The sequence below is a fragment of the Hypanus sabinus genome, chromosome 2 (genome assembly GCF_030144855.1).
Source record: "Hypanus sabinus isolate sHypSab1 chromosome 2, sHypSab1.hap1, whole genome shotgun sequence".
Taxonomy (NCBI): domain Eukaryota; kingdom Metazoa; phylum Chordata; class Chondrichthyes; order Myliobatiformes; family Dasyatidae; genus Hypanus; species Hypanus sabinus.
In genome coordinates, this window is record NC_082707.1 from 124,398,851 (window position 1) to 124,415,397 (window position 16,547).

At 49.3% G+C, this 16,547-nt stretch overlaps 1 protein-coding gene across 2 annotated transcripts in view; it reads right to left on the reverse strand.

Annotated features, from left to right (window-relative positions):
• Window positions 1–3,593, reverse strand: part of LOC132383172 (pleckstrin homology domain-containing family G member 3-like) — a 218,491-nt gene extending 214,898 nt beyond the window's left edge. The window contains exon 1 of one of the 2 annotated variants that reach the window (XM_059954066.1): window positions 3,185–3,593. The gene's annotated coding sequence lies outside the window, so the exon portion shown is untranslated. The remainder of the gene's footprint in view (window positions 1–3,184) is intronic. The other variant, XM_059954112.1, reaches the window with a different exon arrangement.
• Window positions 3,594–16,547: the final 12,954 nt, after the last annotated feature.

The window sequence follows — 16,547 nt, forward strand, 5'->3', positions numbered from 1 at the left end:
TGTCACCTTGTTTCCTAAAGTAATTATGCAACTACACTTCAGAAGTACTTAATTGGCTGTAAAGCACTTGGCACATCCTGAGGTCATGCACAACACTGTAGAAATGCAAATTTCTTTATCTTTCCATCCTACGATATTAAGCGCAGCAAGCCAACCAGCTCAGTTTCACTGGAGCCAGTTCTGCAATATACAAGGGATGTAAATCTGTCATTACTTCAGCTCAATGTCAAAAATGCTTTCTCCTGATAGGGTACAAGTCAAAAGGTCAAAATCTTCTGAATGTTTTCAATTCGTCACACCAAAAACATGAACATTTCTTAACACACTCACACCCATTTGGCTGAGATTTCAACTCCTTCAAATTCCCCCACATCTGTGTGAATTGTGAATGAATCCCACCAGCCAAAATGGATTTCAAGCAATTGTTGATTTAGAAGCCGCTTGGCCCATCAGCACCATGCAATTCTGACCATTCTATTCCCCAACTCTTCTCCCAAAGCTCTGTTTTTTAGCTTCAATTGCAATTCAATTCCTCTTTGAAAGCCTCCACCGACGCTATTCCCACCACTCTTGCCAGCAGTGTGTTTCACTCATGCTCACCTCCCCCACAACCACATGTATTTTCTTCTGAAAACTTTAATATCTGTATCCTCCAGTCATTGATCCATCTGCTTCCTTCTGTCTAAACCAGTCATGATCTCGTTCACTTGAACCACACTTGGGTGCTCAGCGGCTCAACTAGCCTGACTTTTGGAGTTTAACTCTCTCTTACACAGGATGTATAGAACGGAAAAACAAATACTGGCTCGGCAGACTTTTGCCTGAGCCAAGACACCACATTATCCTGCTCCAGTATGAACCACAACCTGTATTTATAATACTTACCACATGGTACCTGAAAGGAGCATTTTCTCATCCTTTACTTCCTATTAAGTGCATCCATCCTATTCACCTCAATCACTCTATGTAGTCATGAGTTCTATAGCCAAATTAGCTGAGTAAAGATTTTGCTTCTGTTGCCATTGCCCAGTGGATTTATTGGTTATACCCTAATTCTGGATTCACACAACAAGGAAATATCTCAGCTTTGCAAAGCAAAGCCATTAATAATGATAATGACAGGCATTAGATCAGCTTATCCAGTGTATAATTAATTATAGCTTTCCATTATAACAGTTGAGAACAATTATAACAATGAAGACATGCAAAACCGGCAAGTGAACAATACAGCCACATCAGTTTGACTTTGACGATACATGTCGCGGTGCAGTTCAAAGAGGATTGAGTGCAGCTTGGACGTTGACCCAGCAAAATTATGGTGAAAATTGTTAGAAGTTCTCATGGTTTAAAAGTAGGGCTCTGGAGCGGGACTCTCAGTGCCAGTCAGCACCACTGTACCCTCTGCCCATAGGGCATAGTCTGGGTACCCTGTTTCCTTGTTCACTTTCAGCTCCCCTGCTCTCCCCCGATGCACTGTGCAACGATTTGATCTATATGAACAGTATGCAAGAGAAGTTTTCACTGTATCTCAGCACGTGACATAATATACCAATTCCAATGCACCCCTGAGCACCACTACCCCCCCTCCATTCCTTGCCCCTTTCCCGGCTCCATCTCCTGCCACTGCTGCACGTGCTCACATCTATCCTGCCATCCCATATTTCTCTATCAGACATGCCCTTCCTCTTTGTCCTGTTGTCATCAACCCTCCCTTTCTGTGAGAAGTGTCAGCCTAGTTCTTCTCACCCACCAAACACACAATCCTACCTCACTCTATGCCCCGTCCCAGTCAAGCCATCTCTCCAAACTCAGTGTGTGCCTCACCCCATCCATCTGTCTCTCTCCCTGTGCCCTGCTCATTTTCCCTTCTGCCCCCTCCCTTAACCTCCTATGTCCCATTACACTTTTCTCTGCCCTGCTGCCTTCCTCTGCTTCCTCACACTGTATATATAACCTGTCCATAAGAACACAATAAGATGGGAGCAGTTGTAATCAGTTTCAAGCTCCTGGGTGTCAACATCTCTCAGGATCTATCCAGGGAGCAACATATTGACACAATTACAAGGAAGGATCAACAGCAGCTATATTTCATTAGGCATTTGAGGAGATTTGGTTTGTCGCCTAAGGCTGGCAAACCTACAGATGTACTGCAGAGTGCATTCTAACTGGTTGCATCATCTGTTGTTGGACGGGCTATGGCACAGGATCGGGAAAAGTTGAACAAAGTTGTAAACTCAGCCAGCTCCATCATGGGCACTAACCTCCCAGCATCGCAAACACCTTCCAATGACAATGCCTCAAGAAGGCAGCATCCACCATTAAGGACCCCATCGCCCAGGGCATGCCCCTCCTCTCATTGCTACCAACAAGGTGGTACAAGAGCCTAAAGCCACACAGTCAATGTTTTAGTACCAGCTTCTTCCCCTCCACCATCAGATTTCTGAATGGACAATGTCCATGAACACTACCTCAATATTTTTGCTCTCTTTTTCAACTAATTTAATTTTAATATAAATTTCTTATTGTAATTTATAAATTCCTTATTATATATTGCACTGTACTGCTGCCACAAAACAACAAATTTCACGACCTATGCCAGGGATATTAAATCTGATTCCAATTCATTCAATATGACCATGGCTGACCGCCCCCCTCCCCCCCCCCCAACAAGCCTCACCTTTTCTGCCAGTTCCTCAGAACCCTCTCTTCCCTGATTTTTCAAACATGGACAGTGCACCTGATAAACTTCTAATGATCTCGTCTCCACCACAGTCTGGGCCGAAGGCGTCCAGAGCATCAACTAACTGCCTCTGAAGATAAAGTTCCCACATACTTCGGTTTTAATGACCCGATCTTACCATGTCCCCTCATTTGAGATCTCAACAACTCAGTATCTACCCTATTATGAATGTATGTGTTCTCAACGGCAGAGAATAACAGATACAACCTGTTTAGCCTTCCTAGAAAGGACAATACTTTGGTGATGCGCTTTTGGACTGTTCCCTCCAACGGTGTCTGCACCATGCCTGGTCCAACACCAGAAGCGCGCACCACACACACACACTCACTCACTCACTCACTCCGATTTCTCCTCATGCACAGACATGAAGCAACTTCAAACAGGTCAGCGCAAGATCTCCAGCATGCAGCGGGGACCAGGGCGTCAGGAGGAGCTGCACCTTACCGGGAATCTGCCCTCGGGCGAGCCGCCGCTCCTCCGTCCGCAGACACCGACTCGAGAAGCGATTGCGGGGGAATCTGTAACACCGCTCCTCCCTTCCTTCTCGGCAGTCCTCACCCCTCGGCTGACTGGGTTAATTTCCTTGATACTCGCCGGAGCCGAACCCCTCTGTTTCAGCGGAGCACCAAGCATGCGCTAAAACTTCTCAAAAAAAAAGCTTTCCCCTGCTCCGTCGCCTCGCAGATCTGCCCTTTTCCCACCGCAGGGACACCTTTAATTGCATTCATGTAAATAACTGCACAACTAAAGGCATAGAACATCAACAACTTTTGCTAAGCTGCCTGCGGTAAATCAACGTTTCACAACTTCTAGGGAAGTAAGTTGGTCATAAAAAAGCGTTTGTTATTATGAACGCACAACGCTGTGATTCCTATCAGTACGGTTAAACATACACCAGATATCGAGAATAGCTTCGCAAACTGACAGGGAGTTGACCATTGGGTTACAGTTTCCCTCTGATTGGTCATTGTTCGGAGCGCTTGCTTTGAATCTGAGCACGTGGTTGAAAGCTGGCAAGAGAGACTTCCAAACTTGCATCGGGATATCCTCTCGGGACAGACTGCGCTAAGATCTTGCCCAATTATCCCTGTTGGTCCCGCCCAAAGGGGCACTTCCCCGTCCCCTCCTCTCGTAATCTTATTCTCGGGGAAGCATTTTTTAAATGATTTTCCACGCAAGCCTGATGCCACAGACTGTGTGGCTGCAGAGGTCACAAGCTGCCCCTGAAGAAGGTGGTGCCCTCTCTGGCTAAGCGGTTAAAGGTCTCCCGCTGTGCATTCAGGGAAGGTCTTTCAACTTTGGGTTTCACTGCTAAATTGTAATGCCATTAAAAACAAAAATATATGTCAGGTCAGACAGCATCTGTGGAGAGAAGAACGTCAGCAAGTCTTTGTAAACAAAAATTAACATACACGTTTTTTTTGTTAATTCTGCGCACATTACTGTCAATTCTTCCTAGATTTCACCACTCACCTACAGCTAGGGGTACTTGTCAAGCATCTTTGCTCCATCTGCCAAAACAGGAACTTCCCAGTGGCCGAACATTTTAATTCTGGTTCCCGTTCCCATTCCAACATGTCAGTCTATGGCCTCCTCTCATGCCACGATGAAGCTGCTTCAGGGTAGAGAAGCAGCACCGTATATGCGGAAAAACTTTTTCACCCAGAGAGCAGTGGATATGTGGAATGCTCTGCCCCAGAAGGCAGTGGAGGCCAAGTCTCTGGATGCATTCAAGACAGAGTTAGATAGAGCTGTTATAGATAGCGAGGTCAAGGGATATGGGGAGAGGGCAGGAACGGGGTAATAATTGTGTATGATCAGCCATGATCACAGTGAATGGCGGTGCTGGCTAGAAGGGCCAAATGGCCTACTCCTGCACCTATTGTCTATTGTCTATTGTCTATATTCTGTCTGGGTAGCCTCCAATCTGACGGCATGAATATCAATTTCTCCTTCTAGTAAAAAAAAATTCCCTCTGCCTCCCATTTTCCTCTATTCCCCAGTCTGGCCTTTTACCTCTTGTTCCTGGATCCCCTCCTTTTCCCCTTTCTCTGATGATCCACTCTCCTCTCCCATCAGCTTCCTACTTCTCCGGCCCTTTACTTTTTCCACCCACAGGGCTTCACCCATCACCTTCTAGCTACCCTCCTTCCCCTCCCCCACCTCCTTATTCTGGTGTCTGCCCCCCTCCCCAGTCCTGAAGAAGCACCTTGGCCTGAATCATCAACTGTTTATTCATTTCCAATGATGCTACCCGACCTGCTGAGTTCCTCCAGCATCTTACGTGCGTTGGTTTGGATATCCAGTACCTGCAGAATGCCTTGTGGTTGTGATTAACAGTGGCCAGTTTACCTACCATCCCACATGCCATTGGGAAGTGGACAGAGGGCACAGTAGTACAGTGGTCAGCAGAACGCTTTACAGTATCAAAGATCTGGGTTCAACTCCCGCCACTGTCCGTAAGGAGTTTACACATTTTCCCCATGGACCGCATGGGTTTCTTCTGGATGCTGTAGTTTCCTCCCACTCTCCAAAGACACACCAGTTTATATGTTAATTGGTCACTGTAAATTGTCCCCGGATCAGGGGTTGCTGTGGGGCACAGCTCGAAGAGCCAGGCAGGGCCTATTGCACATGGTATCTCAACAAATACATAAATAAATTCATCAGAGGACAAGGAGAATGCACAAACTAACTCCACGTGCACAGCTTCGATGATCAGGATAGAATGGGTGAGAGCATGACTGAGATTAGGATTAAGTTTGGCACTGGATCACTGCAACTGAAGCAGCAGCTATACTGGCTGTAACATCATGCTTCCCAATGCAAAACTACTAAGGAATCTTTGGACACCAACAGAGTAGCATTAAGTTCTGTGAACAGCACCTCAGGAGGAAGGTACTACCCTGGGGGGGGGGGGGCCTGCAATATTGACCAGAATAATACCAGGGCAAACAGTCTTGAATCATGAGGACATGCTACTTGCTATGACCAGAACTCAGAAGGCTGAGACATGTCGTGCTTGATGTGATCAGTGTTCAGAAGGCAAATAACTGACATCATTAGATGTATCAAATTGAGATGTTGCAAAACTGGAGCCATGCTGATTGGAAAGAAAGTCACAATGCTTTACATCCCACAGAAGCTGCTGGTGATCTGTGGCTCTCCCTCAGGAGGACATGAGGTGCTGAACAGAATGGAGATTTTAAGCATTTCCGTTTGGGCAGCAGCTGCCTCAAAGAAAGCCTAGGTCAAATCTTGATATTGGGTGCCGCCCGTCTGGTGTTTGCAAGTTTTCCCTTGACTGTGTGGATTTCCTATAGGTGCCCCAGTTACCTCCCACATCCCAAAAACGTGGGGGCTGTCAAGGTTAGCTAGCTGCTGTATATTACCTCAAGTCTATAGGTGAGCATAAAATCAGCAGGAAAGGAAATTGATGAGAATGTGGGAAGAATAAAAAGGAATTAATGTAAATCTGTGCTTGATGCTCAGTACAGAGCTGGGGAGCTAGGGGCCTGTTTCCGTAATGATTCCAATGAGCTGGTTGGATTTTTACTAGGTTGACGGATCAGGTTGCAATGTTAGTAAACATGACTGAGGCAAATGGTGGGTTTTCAGACCGGCTGTGCAGCCTAGTGTTTCACTTTCTCCAGGAATGGCCTGGAAAACACGCACCCTCAGGGAGTGGCGCCGTGGATGACCTGGTCCATCGCTGATTTTGCCAAATGAAGCATCATGAGAGACTGAAACTTCGAGACAGCAGGCGATGTCTTTGCTAATCACCGGCTGCAGTCAGGAGAAGGTCCATGTACTTGAGTGATTGTGTTGGCGTGTGGCCAAGTGGTGAAGGTGTTCGTCTAGTTATCTGAAGGTCGCTAGTTCGAGCCTTGGTTGCGTGTGTGTCCTTGAGCAAGGCACTTAACCACACATTGCTCTGCAATGACACCGGTGCCAAACTGTATGGGTCCTAATGCCCTTCCCTTGGACAACATTGGTGGTGTGGAGAGGGGAGACTTGCAGCTTGGGCAACTGCCTTCCATATTAAAAAAACTTGTGCCCTGGAAACTTTCCAAGGTGAAAATCCATAGTCTATCGAGACTAATTGAGGACTACACACACTTGAATGATTCCCCCCCTCTGATTCTCTTTTGATGGGATGTCAGAACTTCTCAGTCATTGAAGCAGGAGGCTTGAAGAAGTGAACTTCTGTTCTGCGCTCTTGTTGCACAAGCAACCTGTCATTCTCTCATTGGAGAGAGAGAGCCTGTCTGAGATTCAGAAGTGCTGGGTTATGGACTGTAGTATTGATATATCGAGGTCTCTTTGGGGGCTTTTGCTGTTGCTTGCATGATGGGTCTGTGGGGGGGGGGGTTCAGTGCTTTTTCTGGTGTGTGTGGGGGAGGGTGTTTGATGTTTTTGCTGCTGTTTCTGCAAAGGGTGGGGGGTGTTTGAGGCTTCAGTGTTTTATCATTCATTCTATGGGGTCTCTCGTTTTGTGGATGTCTGTGAGGAGTACAAATTTCAGGTTGTATACTGTATACATTCTCTGATATCAAAGCAACCTAAATCTAAATCAGAATCACTCATTAGTTAATTGAACAGGTTCAAGGTTGTAGCTGGAGATACAAAAGGCTGCAGACGCTGGAATCTGGAGCAAAAAAGGGAAAAAACCTACTACAGGAACTCAGTGGGTCAGGCAGCATCTGCAGAGAGAAATGTACAGCCAGTGTTTTGATTGAAACCCTTCATCTGTACTTCCTGGAAAGATCGTGTAATAGAAGCCCCGTTTAATGACAACAGATGAAATGCCAACTGCCCATTTCCCTCTACAGATGATGCCTGTCCCACCAAGTTCCTCCAGCAGTTTGTTTTTTTATTTGACTCAAGTTTGTGTCTGCGCTGCTTTGTTTTGAGCCTCAGTATTCTGAATTCAGCAGTGATGGGGGTCATCTGTTAATTTCCGTTACTGACAAGCATTTGGGGGAGGAGGACTAGTCACAAAATCAAGGACACTTACTATTATTTCTTAAATAATCCCCTCCACATAGACAAGTGTGGACTTAGGTCACCTTGGACAAGACAGCACCTCTGACATATTTGAAGAGCAAAAACTGGACATTTATAGAGAGAGAAACTCAGTTTACAAGTTGAAATATCATCTACTTTTCTCCCTCTCTGGCAGCTACCTCATCTGCTGACACAATGCTGTCTGCCTCGAATACACTGTAGCATCAGCGACGTTAACAGACTAACGTGTGGCTAAGCTCATAACCTACCAAAAGGGAAAGAAGGGAGTTAACCAAAACTGACTTCCCTTGGGTCTGAAAAACACATACATTCAGTGGCCCACTTTATTAGTTACCTCCTGTACCTAATAAAGTGGCCACTTAATGTATGTTCATTATTTTCTGCTATTGTAGCCCATTCACTTCAAGGTTCAATGTGTTGTGCATTCAGAGATGTTCTTCTACACACCGCTGTTGTAAAGCATGCTTATATGAGTTACTGTCACCTTCCTGCCAGCTTAAACCAGTCTAGCCATTCTCTTCTGACCGCTCTCATTAACAAGGCATTTTCATCCACAGTACTGCTGCTCATAGGATGTTTTTCTGTTCCCACACCATTCTATGTAAACGTTAGGGACCATTGTGCGTGAAAATTCCACAAGATCAGCAGATCTCCATGAGACACCCAAACCAACACGTCTCTCACCAACAATGTCAAAATCACTTAGATCACATTCCTTCCTCATTCCAAGTTTGGTCTGAACAACAACTGAACCTCTTGACCATGTCTGCATGCCTTTTTGCATTGAGTTGCTGCCATATGACTAACTGAACAAGCACGTGCAAAGGTGTACCTAATAAAGTGAGTGTATGCTTCCATCAAGACTCCTCAGACTCGGAAGGACAGTTGTGTACCGGCAGCCCCACCTAGTGACAACAGTGGGGTAGAGACTCTGGATATCCAGACCAACCTTACAAAGGGAAATGACTTCACATTACAAATATAGAAAATCTATGCCGCCTCTCATTAATACACAAAAAATAAATTTGCCTCTCTCACATTTAGGGTGGATTATCTTTCAGGGAGATGGGGCTCGTCGGCCGTGACTGGCAGCTCGTCTAGAAGGACAACTCTGATCTCAGAGGATTCCACTGCCTTGAGGCTATACCCACTCAGCAAACCCTGAGGGAAGAGTCCGGAGCTGGAGTCCCTAAGGCCGTCCCACATTGAGTTCAATGCTGACTGGCAACTCCTGCAACGCTGCTGGTGCCAAACTGTATTGGCTCTGCTTTCCTTTGGATTCTTCAGTTGTGTGCGGAGGGGGAGCCTGCTACAGGGGCAACAGCTTGCTCTCCATATTGTTCAAATGGTTGTTTATTATCAGAGAATGTCTACAGTGTACAACCTGAAATATTTGTCTTTGCAGACATCCACGAAGAACAGAACCCCAAAAGAATGAATGACAGAAAAACATCAGAACCCCAAATCCCCCCTCTCCCCCTCCCCCGTGCAAGCAACAGCAAGCATCAACCTCCAGCCCCCACTCCCCCACCAAAAAGGGTATCCAGACAGCTAGGACACAACATCCATGGTCAACCGTGAGCGATGGAGTGGAAGGATTATACAGTGAAACAAGATACAAAATAGGGACAGGCCCAGGCAGTGAGACCTCTCTGTTATGCAGTAAGATCAGTGCTCATTAACCTTCCTGGTCCACTTTGCCCCCACCCAACCCCACTCTCCTTTTTTTCAACTCCCTTACTGAATAATAATCTACATTGGTTTTGAACATATTGAAGAATTGAGCCTTCGCAACTTCATGCGACATTCACAACTCCTGTCGTCCTATAGGGTGGTACAACAGCATTGCACTTAGTGTAACGGTGGTACACCACCATCAACTGGAAGATCAGGGGTTCAATGCCCACCACTATCTGTAAGGATGTTATACATTTTTTCCGTGATCACCCTGTTTCCTCAGATGCTCTCATTTCCTTTCCCATGCCGGGATTAGCAAGTTGTGGGCATGCGATGTTGGCACTGGAACAGGGTGACTCCTGTAGATTGCCCCCAGCACATCTTCAGACGTTGGCACAATCTATGCATTTCACTGCATGTTTTGATGTTTCAATGCAGACGTGACAAATAAAGCTAATCATCAAGAAGAAATTCTCCCACATCCCCTATTTTAAAACTATTTTTCCAAGACCAGGGGCGAACTGTCCTCCCACAAACAAGAGGAAAATCTGCAGATGCTAGAAATCGTAGCAACACACACAAAATGCTGGGGGAGCTCAGCAGGACCTGCCGAAGGGTTTCGGCCTGAAACGTCAACTGTACTCTTTTCCTAGAGGCTGCCTGGCCTGCTGAGTTCCTCCAGCATTTTGTGTGTGCGTTAAGCAAAATGTCCTTTGGGTATCTGCAGATTTCAATAAAATCTCCTCTCAGTTTTCTCGACATCTAAAAGTACAGATACAATCTAGTGTAGGACTCCCAAAAGGTCAACTTGCAGGTTGAGTTGTTAGTAAGGAAGACAAATACAATGTAAGTATTCATTTTGAGAGGACTAGAATATAAAAGCAAGAATACAGTGCTGAAGTCATATAAGGCAATGGACAGACCACACTTGGAGTATTGTGAGCAACATACACAAAATGCTGGAGGAACTCAGCAGGTCAGGCAGCATCTATGGAAAAGGATAAACAGTTGACGTTTCAGGCTGAGACCCTTCCTCAGTACTCTTCTCAAGTCCCGAGGAAGGTTGAAACATTGACTCTTTAGTCTTTTCCATAGATGCTGCATGGCCTGCTGAATTCCTCTAGCATTTGATGCGTGTTGCTTTGGATTTCCAGTATCTGCAGACTTTCTCAGATTTGTGGAGTATTGTGAGAAGTTTTGGGCTCCATGTCTAAGAAGGGACATGCTAGCATTAGAGAGGTTTCAAAAGAAATTTACGTGAATGATCCCAAGAATGGAAGGACTAATGTAGGAGTGTGGCGACCCATTTCCTGGCACATCCGAACCGGCTCACAATTAGATAGCCTACGGGGGTTTGCGAGCACAGCGCTTTGGAGCCTCTGCGCCACGGGGGGGCAGGTTGAGGGAGGCTTAAAAGTGAGGCTGAGGATTTCGAATAAAGATTTTCCTTCGACCGCAGTTACCGACTCCGTGTCGTAATTTTAGCACTGCATGTAGCACACCACTACAGTTGGTGACCCCGACGGTCCAAACGATTTTTGGACCAGAAATGACCGACGCCGCCTCTGTTCATGCGGTTTCGTTGAAACTGCCGGGTTTCTGGACACAGCGCCCGAACCTATGGTTCCAGCAAGCCGAAGCCCAATTCCACGTTCGCCAGATCACCTCAGAAGACACCCGCTACTACTACATGGCGAGCTCCCTCGACCAGGACACAGCGGCCCAGGTCGCGGAGTTCGTACTGTCGCCCCCGGCAGATGGCAAGTACACGGAATTCAAAGCCCTGCTCCTCAGGACTTTCGGACTCTCACGGCGCGAGCGGGCTGCCCGTTTACTGCACCTGGATGGCTTGGGCGACAGACCTCCATCGGCTTTAATGAATGAGATGTTGTCTCTGGCTGATGGACACACACCCTGCCTCATGTTTGAGCAGGCATTCCTGGAGCAGCTGCCCGAGGACATCTGCCTGCTGCTGTCCGATGCGGATTTCAGTGACCCCCGGAAGGTGGCAGCCCGGGCGGACTTGCTGTGGAACGCCAAAAAGGTGAGCAGGGCGTCCATCGCACAGATTTCCCAGCCACGGTCCCAGCAGCAAACCAGACCAGGCCCGGCCGCAGAGCCCGCCAACCCCCGGCCCAATGAACACCGGTGCTTCTACCACCAGCGGTGGGGCGCAGAAGCCCGCCGTTGTCGCCCGCCCTGCAAGTTCCCGGGAAACGCCAGGGCCAGCCGCCGCTGATGGCTACGGCGGCTGGCCATCGGGATAGCCTCCTGTATGTGTGGGACAGAAGGTCGGGACGCCGGTTTTTGGTCGACACTGGTGCCGAGATCAGCGTTTTACCTCCGACGAGTTATGACACCCGCAGCAGGGCACCAGGGCCCCCCCCCCGAGGGCCGTGAATGGCAGCACAGTAAGGACCTATGGCACCCGTCAGATGCGGCTACAGTTCGGCTCCAGCCAGTTCACGTGGGACTTCACACTGGCCGCCGTAGCCCAACCGCTTCTGGGTGCGGATTTTTTGCGGGCTCACAGCGTACTGGTCAACCAGTCCAGGAAGAGACTGGTACATGCCGAGACCTTTCAGATGTTCTCCCTGGGTGCAGCCCAGTTGCCAGCCCCTCACGCTCCATCATGCTGTCCGACAACGACTTCACCAGGGTCCTGGCGGATTTCCCATCGGTTCTGGCACCGCAGTTCACAGCGGCCATGCCCCGACACGGCGTACAGCACCACATCCTGACCCAGGGACCACCCCTCCACGCCCGCGCTCGGCGGCTTCCCCCGGACAAGCTCCGATTGGCGAAGGAGGAGTTCCAGAGGATGGAGGAATTGGGGATCATCCGGCTGTCCGACAGCCCATGGGTCTCCCCCCCCCTGCACATGGTGCCCAAAGCAACGGGAGGCTGGAGACCGTGTGGCGACTACCGCAGGCTGAACGAGGCTACCACATCGGACCGCTACCCTGTGCCGCACATTCAGGACTTTGCAGCAAACCTGCTCGGCGCACAGATCTTCTCCAAGGTAGACCTCGTCCGAGGGTACCATCAAATCCCGATGCATCCTGACGACATCCCCAAAACGGCTCTCATCACCCCGTTTGGCCTTTTCGAGTTCCTCCGCATGCCTTTTGGCCTGAAGAATGCCGCACAGACGTTCCAGCGGTTGATGGACGAGTTGGGACGGGACCTGGACTTCGCATTCATCTATTTGGATGACATCCTCATAGCCAGCAGCAGTCGTCAGGAACATCTGTCCCACCTCCGTCAACTCTGCGCCTGACTGAGTGAGTATGGTCTAACAATCAACCCCGCCAAATGCCAGTTCGGACTCGATACCATTGACTTCCTGGGCCGCAGGATTACTAAAGATGGGGCAACCCCTCTGCCCACTAAGGTAGATGCGGTCTGCCACTTCCCCTGACCCACCACGATCAAAGGCCTTCAGGAATTCGTAGGTATGGTCAATTTCTACCACCGCTTCCTCCCTTCAGCTGCCCGGATCATGCACCCCCTGTTCGCCCTGATGTCGGGTCCGAGCAAGGACATTACCTGGGACGAGGAGTCCGCCGCCGCTTTCGTTCAAACGAAGGAAGCTTTGGCGAATGCCACAATGCTAGTACATCCCAGAATGGACGCCCCTACCGCCCTCACAGTGGACGCATCTAACACGGCAGTCGGTGGGGTGCTGGAGCAACTCATCGCAGGTCGCTGGCAACCCCTGGCGTTTTTCAGCAAACACCTGCGGCCACCCGAGCTCAAGTACAGTGCTTTCGACCGGGAACTGTTGGCGCTCTACCTGACAATCCGGCATTTCAGGTACTTCCTAGAAGGTCGGCCCTTCACCGTGTTCACGGACCACAAACTGCTTACCTTTCCGTTTATGAAAGCGTCCGACCCCTGGTCGTCCCGCCAGCAACGCCACCTGTCCTACATCTCTAAATACACGACGGATGTCCGGCACGTCTCGAGTAAGGACAATGTCGTGGCGGATGCGCTCTCTCGCCCTACCGTTCATGCCCTTTCCCAAGGGGTAGACTTTGAGGCACTGTCAGAGGCACAGCAGGCAGATGAGGAGATTCCGAGTTACAGAACCGCAGTCTCCGGTTTGCAGCTCCAGGACCTCCCCGTAGGCCCAGGTGAGAGGACCCTACTCTGTGATGTCGCCACCGGCCAGCCCCGTCCCATCGTCCTGACAGCCTGGCGGCGCAGTGTTTTCGACTCCATTCATAAGTTGGCGCATCCCTCCATCCGGACAGTCATCCGGATGGTTTCTAGCAGGTTCGTTTGGCACGGACTCCGCAAACAGGTCAGTGAATGGGCCAAAACGTGCATGCACTGCCAGACGGCCAAGGTGCAGCGGCACACCAAAGTCCCACCGCAGCAGTTCCATCCCGCCCACATTCATGTGGATATCGTGGGCCCCCTGCCAGTGTCGCGCAGAGCGCGGCACCTCCTAACTATCGTGGACCGGTTCACAAGATGGCCAGAGGTGGTCCCGCTCAACAACACCACCTCCGAATCTTGCGCCCGAGCCCTGATCACCACCTGGCTATCTCGCTTTGGTGTACCGGCCCACATTACCTCCGACAGAGGCGCCCAGTTCACCTCCAGCCTGTGGTCAGCTATGGCCAGCCTTTTGGCGACTCAGCTGCACCACACCACTGCCTACCACCCACAGTCGAACGGGCTAGTGGAGCGTTTCCACCGTTACCTGAAGTCGGCCCTCATGGCCCGCCTGCGAGGAGCCAACTGGGCGGACGAGCTTCCCTGGGTCCTACTCGGCATCCGCACAGCGCCCAAGGACGACCTGCACGCCTCGTCGGCCGAGTTGGTATACGGCGCGCCCCTGGTCGTCCCCGGGGAGTTCCTACCAGCCCCACGGGGGCAAGAGGAAGATCCCGCAGCAGTCCTGGGCAGACTACACGAGAAGCTCGGTAACCTGGCCCCCATACCCACTTCACAGCACGGGCGGAACCCGACCTGCGTACCCAAAGACCTGCAGAACTGTAAGTTTGTGTTTGTACGAAGGGGCGGGCATCGGCCACCGCTGCAGCGGCCATACGAGGGGCCGTTTATGGTGCTCCGGAACAACGGGTCCACGTTCGTGCTGGACGTTGGGGGGAAAGAGGAGGTTTTCACGGCGGACCGACTCAAACCGGCCCACGTGGACCTGGCGCAACCGGTCGAGTTTCCGGCACCTCGGCGCAGAGGCCGACCTCCCAAGCAGGTTCCGGCCCAGACTGTGGGGGGTGTATCGCCGGTTCTGGGGGGGGGGTTATGTGGCGACCCATTTCCTGGCACATCCGAACCAGCTCACAATTAGCCAGCTTTCCGGCTAAGGGAGATAGCCTACGGGGGTTTGCGAGCACAGAGCTTTGGAGGCAGGTTGAGGGAGGCTTAAAAGTGAGGCTGAGGATTTTGAATAAAGTTTTTCCTTCGACCGCAGTTACCGACTCCGTGTCGTAATTTTAGCGCTGCCTGTAGCACACCGCTACAGGAGGAGATTTTGAGGGCATTGGTCTTGTACTCTTCGGAGTTTGGAAGAATGACAAATCAACTCAATGAAACCTACTGTATTTTGAAAGGCTAGATAGGGTGAATGTCACAGGGATGTTTCCAATAGTGGCAGAGTCTAGCCCAGCCTCAGAATAGAAGGACAACAATTAGGAAAGGAGGAATTTCTTTAGCCAGAGGGTGGTGAATCTATGGAATTCATTGTTGGCTTTGTAGGCCAAATCATAGGATAAAGTGGAGACTGCAAACTTCTTGGCTAGTAAGGGAACCAAAGTTATGGAGAAAGGTAGGAGAATGGGTTGAGAGTGAAGATAAATGAACCTTGGACAAATGGCAGAATAGATTCAATGGGCTCTATGGCCTAATTCTACCCCTATGTCTTGTGTTCATATTGTCTAATAGAGCAATCCCAGTGTTCCTGTGCCTCAGGAAAACAGCATTCCTCATTAAAGACTATCAACATATCGGACCTGACCCCTTCATGTTATTGCAGTCTGGGAGTAGATACATGAGCCTGAAGACCCACGCTCAGTGTGTTAAGAACAGCTTTTTCCCATCCACCGTCAGATTTCTGAATGGTTCATGAACTAATAAACACGATCCATTATTCCTCTTTCATTTTAGCAATTTATTTCTAACTCATGGTAATTTTTATATCTTGCACTGTCCCACTGGCTCAAAACAGCAAATTTCATGACATATGTCAGCGATAATAAACCAGATTTTGATCTCGATTCTGTCTAAGTCACAGTGGTGTAACAGGATTCTGGCTTCAGATGCTATCTGAGTGGAGTTTGTACATTCACTCCACCGCTGAGTGAGTTCCCTTCTGGTGTTCCAGTCCCAAAAACATACTGGTGGGCTATTTGTCTCCTGTAAATTACCCCTTCATTGACTTAGTGGCAATAAGACACAAAGGAGAGTTACACACAGAAGTGCTGGAGGAACTCAGCAGGTCAGGCAGTATCTATGGAAATGAATAAACAGTCGACATTTCCGCCGAGACCCTTCTTCAGCACTGGAAAGGAAGGAGGACAAGCAAGAAGATGATAGGTGAAGCCAGGTGTCTGGGAAAGGCAAAGGGCTGGAGGAGAAGGAATCTGTGAAGAAAGGAGAGGACAAAGGGAAGGAGGAGGGGCACTAGGGGCAGGTGATTGGATCCTTATCTCTTCTCTTCACCTGCATGAGTGGGGAATGGAAGAAGAGGGAAGGGGGAGGGAATTTTTATTTTATTATCTTTTTACTGGAAGGAGAAATCAACGTTCATGCCTTCAGATTGGAGGGGACCCAGCTGGAATATGAGGTGCTGCTCCTCCATCCTGAGAGTGGCCCCATCAGAACAAAAGGGGAGGCCAAGGACTAACATGTCGGAACGGAAATGGGGATAGGAAATCCCACTTTTGATGGATGGACTGGAGGTGCTCAATAAGGAAGAATTGATGGGCATGTGTGAGATGGAATAAATTGCAGGTGCGCAGAGAATGGGGAAATGAGACCAATGGGTTCACTCTTCTGGCAACCAGCATGGTACCATTTGGTTGAATGGCTTCTCTTTGTGCTAATATAAGATAGAAGATTAAAGCAGCTT